Source organism: Penaeus vannamei, chromosome 24, assembly GCF_042767895.1.
Source record: "Penaeus vannamei isolate JL-2024 chromosome 24, ASM4276789v1, whole genome shotgun sequence".
Lineage (NCBI taxonomy): Eukaryota > Metazoa > Arthropoda > Malacostraca > Decapoda > Penaeidae > Penaeus > Penaeus vannamei.
In genome coordinates this window covers 11,995,266-12,002,765 of record NC_091572.1, presented here as the reverse complement: position 1 = coordinate 12,002,765, position 7,500 = coordinate 11,995,266, and the positions used below count along the sequence as shown (strand labels likewise).

Genomic DNA, 7,500 nt, shown 5'->3' with positions numbered 1-7,500 from the left:
TTGTATGAACGCGTAAAAATATTTTTGCACCTTCACCATTTGAACTTTAGAATCAAGGTGATAAGGGTCAAAATTGAATAATTCATAGCAAAATATTCATTACAATCAGTCTCTTTGATTCATGTCACTGCCTTAATAGCAAGGGATATTAATTGAAATAATTACCTGGTTTAAGATATCACCGTGAAGACAAGCATCATTATGATTTTTTTATCATCGTACATACAAGGTAGGTTTGTTTTTACACAGTTAATTTATTATTTGTTCCTCTAAGAATTTGTAAGTATAATGTGTTTGCGAATGAGAGGAAATGAAATAGTTTGGAATGTAAACTACTTTATTCAAAATGCATGACAATTAAAGATAAATTAAAGGCGGCATTTGTTCATATTCCAAGTTAATGGTGATGGATATGTTCACCATGATTGAAGACCTTTACTTGAATGTGCTTGAAGTTGGGAAGGTCTTCAAACACGCGGTTATCTGGAACTTTGCGATCCAGAGGGTATCCATGTGGGCGATTATCAGGGTATTTACCATGAGCACCATAGTGGTTGAATTCGGTATTCTCGTGAAGTCCATCTATAGCTGCGTCAGCTTCACCATCCGTCACAGCTACGACAAGGTCGAACTCCAGACCCTGTTCGTTGCCCTTGGGAAGCAGGAATCGGTTAGGAATTCCAGTCGCACTCTCGAATTCTGTAAGTCCGGAATCTGCGCCACCCAAGGCAGCTTCGGTTTTCTTGAAGAGAGTGTCGAAACTTGGTACATCAGGAACAGTTACTGCTGATTCTGACGACTTACGGACAATGTGGTTTGAGCCAGGAGATACTGGAAATAAATAAGTTGACATTAACAAAATGAATATAGGCATAACATTGTATAGATCATCTATAAAGCCGAACGTAATGATTTTACATATTTTCAGTATAATATAAGATAGGCGCTTACAAAAGTTGGAAGATATATCGGTTAAACTGTTGAAAAATACTCATACTTAACCCAAAACTTGTCTAGTTCAATAGAATTCCAACGCCCCTCGTCGAAAGTGTACTCAATGCCATTGTTGTCACGGTGAGGCCAAGCGAAAATTCGGACTGTTGTCAGAACTTCCTTGTCATTATTGTTTGTGATTTCAATGTTGTATGCGAAATCTTTGTGGTTAAGACGAGGAACATAAGTCGAGATTTCTACATCCTGAATTTCTTTAGTGTCATCAACGGCATTGATTAGACTGTACTCGAAGTCTTCAAAGAAGGTCTCTAATTCACCGTCAACGGATAGGTTCTCAATACTGACACCAGTGAATGTCAGTTGTTCCTTTGTGTATGGAGGAAGGGAATCCTTATGTTCCTTGAAGATATTATCCATATATTTGTGTAGCCTGAAGAAACTGGGATCACGGGTGGCAGTTTCGAAATGTTCTAGCACACCAGGTGGTAAGGCGTATTTTCCATGTGGATCGGCCTGTCGTCCGAGTACAATATGGGCAGTGTTATGCAACGCCCCGTAGTATTGGACATTAGGACTGTACATTGATGATTCAATCATGTCTCCAAGTACGTCAATACCACGCTCATTCATGATGTCAATGTGATTGCCAGCCCTGTCAACAATGTATCCGTGGGCAATGGCATCACGAATTCGGCTCTCAACAATGAGCAGATCTCGAATTCGGGCAACACCGTCCACATCCTCGAAGTCTACATTATCTGGACGAGAGGGGAACTGACCGCCATACTTGTAAGTGGTGTGGGGAGCAAAACCTTGTACAATGGGCTTACCCCAGTGAAGTTCACTGACGGGATCCAAGTAATTGGAGAGACGTTCGATTCAAAGGGAACGGTAAGTAGATGATGAACCCAGAAGAAATTCTCTCCTTTGCGGTCCAGACTATGACTGTAACTGTCTTGCCACCAGAATGGGAATTCCATATGCCAGGTAACGTGGTGAGTGTTCATTCCAATGTCCTCTCCGAAATAGGCTACTCTCTGTTCAGGGTTCTTCTTTGTTCCAGTAAAGGAAGACTGGAATTTACCAGGGGTCTGTGTCTGCTTGGCACGATACGCTGCTTCAATGACTTCACTGTTTGTAAAGAGATGAGGCGTGACCTCATAGAGTGGAGGAAGTACAACGTGTTCAGCCAGAGGTGAGTGGATGACTGCAACATACAGGGCATAGACAAACTCTCCTTCATTCATACGCTGACGGAAGTAGGCAGCGTTGCTGACAAATGTATCCCAATCCTTGCAGTGAATGAAAACGTCGAAAAGCATGAGTGCTTCCTGACGTTGTCTTGGGTTGAAGAGAGAGAACCAGTGCTTCTGTTCGAGAAGTCTGTGATCCTTAAGGTCTCTCATAAATTTCTCTACAGCTGCACCATCATCACTGTAGTGGGATAAATCGGCTTCCGGGTCAAAGGAATCAGCCTTAGCTTTTAGATTAGAGTCACGGATTTCCCCATAGATCTTGTGAAGCAGGAAGTTGACGTCATGCTGTTTCTGGGCATCTGACGCGCCTAGAAGAAGAGAGATATAATTCACCCTTTCACGTCTGATAAACATTAGTATGCATGTACCCTTAGTTACTTTTTGTACATGAGTGGAATGTATTTTACTTCATGGTACAGCAATACGTTTGGAAAAGATTACAGAAGTTAGATCAATGAAGGAAACTAAACTGGAAGCGAGGCGAAAATATATGTAGAAAAGAGGAGACAAATTAAATGAGATAGAAATTAAACAATTGAGTCGAAGGTGAAGTGGATAAAACGTGGTAAAGGAAAGGAGTAAATGAAGAATAGAAAGCAAAAGAGAAAAGAAGAGAAATAAGCAGAAAGAGAGAGAGAGAGAGGCAGAAAAAAAGAATAGTAAGTGAGAGTGAAATGTTAAGTTCTAGAACTGAAAAAAGGAAATAGCTGGTTAGAAACGTTATGTGACAGAACACAGCTTCATGGTTTATGTACACGTAAAACTAACCTGCACCATCCGCCTGGAAACCGAGGTTCGGCCAGGCAGCCGCAATCGCGACGAGAGCGAGCAGTACGAGGACCTTCATGTTACTGGTGACGAGGTAGCAGCTCCACAGCCCTTTATACAGAGCGCAAGGGTCAAAGTGCAGCTGTAGCAAGGTTTATCAGACCGCTATTCACTTTTTGTGCTTGCCCCTTTGATAAGACAAGTGGAGTCTGTACTTATTTAAAATAGTAATGATTTCTAAGCATATTCATTGTGTGTCTGTCTCTGTCTCTCTATATTTCGCCAAAATATCTTCTGGTCATAGTCCTTACATGTATACACTCATATACAGAATTATACATTTTCATAAATATAAACACACACACACACACATATATGTTTATGCAATTTTATATATTATGTATTTATGTATTCATGTATGTGTATATGTACTTATGCAATTATGTGTGTTTATTATAATAAACACACACGCACACAAAACTCACAAAGAGACACACACACATATGGATATATATGTACGTATGTGTGTCTATGATCATTGATATATATATATATATATATATATATATATATATATATATATATATATATATATATATGTATGTATATGTATATATATATATATATATATATATATATATATATATATATATATATATATATATATATATATATATATACATATATATATATGCACACGCACAAAAAATATGTATAAATACATATATAAATATATATCTGTATATATATATATATATATATATATATATATATATATATATATATATATATTAGATAGATAGATAGATAATGTATGGACAAACGTGAACTTATTAATAAATATGTGTGTATAGTGATATATATTCATACATGCATATATATATATATAAATATATATATATATAGATATATGTATGTATATGTATGTATATATTTATAAATATACATATATATTGTATATATATGTATATATTGTATATATGTATATATATATATATATATATATATATATATATATATATATATATATATATATATATATATATATATATATATATATATATATTGTAAATACATACATACATACATACATACATACATACATACATATATATATATATATATATATATATATATATATATATATATATATATATACATATATATATATATATATATATATATATATATATATATATATATATATATATATATATATATATATATATATATATATATATATATTGTATACATGTATACATATATTTCAAAGTTCTGGGAATCAAATGATGAATAAAAGTTTCATAATAAATGAGAGAGAGGAAAGAATATGTAGACTATCTATTAAAAAAACATCATTTAAAAAAATGGCCAATGTAAAATCTAGCGTATAATATCCATAATTATTTCCAGAGAAAAAGAATACAGTTATTATTAGATTAAAAGTTTCTCCTTTTTGTAATTCATTTTCTTTTTAGGTGGTCTTTCTTTACGGGAAAGGTTCAGTGTAAAAGATAACGTGAAAATCGTTTATTAAAAACAAAAACCTGTAAAAACCAAAGAAAATTAAAAAATGAAGAAGTGCAGGTGAGATTCTCCAGGTGGGCTTCCCCTTCTCTATAGCCCGCAGCTTTCTCACCGCGACAAGAATCCTCACCCTTTTGGGGTGAAAGCAGTAAAGTGCATTGTGTAATAAGTTCTGATTTATTTTCTAAAGTTGGTAAAGGACGGATGCCAGAGTGGTGCTGCATATTCACAAATTGGTCGACTGAAAATCGACCCTATGTAGTCGTCATGCATCGAATGATCTAAATTCAGTTAGCATGAAAAACTGTCTTCCACACTTAAGGATTATTATTATTATTATTATTTGTATTGCCGAATCCCTTTAGGTCATCACTGATCACAACAGATTCACTTCTATGACGTGTGATAAAGGCTCGTTACCCATTGTCAGAGGTACCATTACAGTCGGCTAATTTGTTGAATTGAAATTTCGTTTTTATACACTTCATAGAGTTAACTAGCATTTTATTTGACGATGCCCACTCTGACATTTGGGTGAGGGCGTCTTTGAACAAAGTGTAGTCCTGTCCTGTTTTGTGTGCGAGTATCATGTCCACAGATTAATCTCATCGGATTACTTATTTATTAATAAATATATTTCATAAGCAAAACAAATATTTTCGTACTTTGCTCGGAGGAAGAAAACATTTTCTATTATGTTCTCTGGTGGCTTCTTGGCAGGTGCCCTAGGTGGTAAATGAATCCCGCAAATTATGAAAACAATGGTCTGGGACGAACGGAGAGCCATAATGCTTCAAGGTCGTCAGTTGGAGGACTGATGGATTTGGTAGTGTTATATGGGATTGTCTTCGATATAGATTCTAATGACAGCACTTTTTCTGCCCTCCCGGATTTAGTTGTATGCGTTCTAATCCTGTATTTGAAGAGCTTCACCTTGAGAGGTTAGAAAAAGAGCCTTGAACATTGTTATTTAAGAATGAAAATATGACCTATAATTTCAATAAGTGCTTAAAAATATGTTTAGTGTTTAAAGTACCACGAGCCGCTTCCCCTCACCCTTGCCCCATAAAGGCCTAGAAATGCGTTTAGTGGAGCCATCTTTCATTTTTCTCACCCCCTTATTCTCCTCCGCCAGATGCAGCTAGGCAGTAAGAGAGAGTGAAGACGCTTCTTGGCCTTTCCCGCCACAATGTACCACTGATTTTATACTCTTACACATTCTACTTTTTTTTTCTTAATTGCCATTAAAATGCCTCGTGCCAACAAACAGAGCAAGCATTTATCTAAAATACATAAGGATTTGTAGGATGCAGAATGTAGAATCGCAACCAATAGCTACATTATACATATATATATTTGTTTTATTGTTGTTTTTTCGGTGAGATTGCTGGGAACAGCAGTGGTATGGAAGGGTGACAAGATAGGAAAACACCGGAGTAAACAGTCTTGACACGGCAGATGCAACGGAAAACAAATGACAAAAAATATGATTACGTTGTTCTCGAAACTTTTGTTTCTAATTTATTATTATTATTATTCTAAAGTAATAATTGTAGGAATTGATTTGCCGTTTGAGTAACTGGAGCTACTAGGCACTACGTCAAGGGGCTGCAGACATCTTGGCGCGTAACCGGAAATGAATGTGCTGTCAATTCATATCACAGAACGAGGGGCATTTCACTTCGAAAATCCCGTACACCTTTTAGTACCTAATAGTACTGAGGAATCAATATATCAATAAAATAGCAGCACAGGATGTCTACTGCAATTTTTCAGAAACTGTATTGCTCCCTTTAAAATGTTCGTTTTTCCAAGTAATTGTGGCTATTAATTTAAACGATACTCAGATACTTCATACCGAGGTAAATCCATCAGATTATGAGAAAAATGAAAAATTGAGATTATTTTGTCTGAATGGTTACTACCTTGAAGTCTTGCTTTGTAAACTTTGTAAATCCCTCGAAATCCAGAAATCCCTGACAAATCTGGCTGAAAATCTAGAAATCTTTTTTTTTTTTTTTTTTTTTTTTTTTTTTTTGAGGGGGGGAGGGGGGATACCGATAATCCCGGAAATCTTGTACTCTATTATGGGTAGTAAAATGCCCTTCGTCACACAAGGGATATGATAAATAGTTTTGTCTATACAGGATTTCTACATGTTACTGTTGCGCAAAGCAATTTTAGGCATTTTCATACCATGAGGTAAGAGGAGGCCTATAATTTATTCCACAGGAATTTAGTTGTTCGGACATTTATATTAAACAAGACACTTAAATACTCCAATTAAATACTATCATAAATTAACTCCTTATATATATATATATATATATATATATATATATATATATATATATATATATATATATATGTGTGTGTGTGTGTGTGTGTGTGTGTGTGTGTGTGTGTGTGTGTGTCTGTGTGTGTGTGTGTGTGTGTGTGTGTGTATTATTTATTTATTTATTTATTTATTTATTTATTTATTTATTTATTTATTTATTTATTTATTTATTTATTTATTTATTTATTTATTTTATTTATTTATTAATTATTATTATTATTATTATTTTGAGACAGTGCATGTATTTACGCATAATAAAGGCATGTTGTTACGAAGGGTTAAAAAGATTTACATTTCCTTTTTTAAATGCATGTAAATCATATTTAAATGTTTCTTCCTTTTTCATATTGAGTTGTGTATACATGGAATTTAGATGTTAATTTGGAACAGTGATGTTGTTTTAAACGATTTGAAATGTGTCTGCTATAGCCTAGCAGAACATTTTTTATATTTATTTATTAGTGTGGCCGGGTTGTAGCTGAACTGTGTAAATGACGCAATTTTCGATTGAATATGAATAACTTAAAGAATAAATGACTGAGATAGTCCTCTGCCTCTTTCTTGGGTGCTACTGTCGAAGGCGTGAACGAAGAGAGACAAGAAAAAATATAATCCATTTTCTAACAGATGGACAAACACATACCCCCCCCCTTCCCC

General features: G+C 34.6%; 1 pseudogene across 1 annotated transcript; it reads right to left on the bottom strand.

Moving 5' to 3' along the window:
• Positions 1 to 319: 319 nt before the first annotated feature.
• On the bottom strand, positions 320 to 3,086 carry LOC113823625 (hemocyanin subunit-like; annotated as a pseudogene). Its single transcript, XR_003477409.2, has 3 exons — positions 2,979 to 3,086; positions 996 to 2,518; positions 320 to 831 (listed from the first exon to the last, which is right to left on the bottom strand). The product of XR_003477409.2 is annotated as a hemocyanin subunit-like (transcript).
• Between the last annotated feature and the right edge of the window lie 4,414 nt (positions 3,087 to 7,500).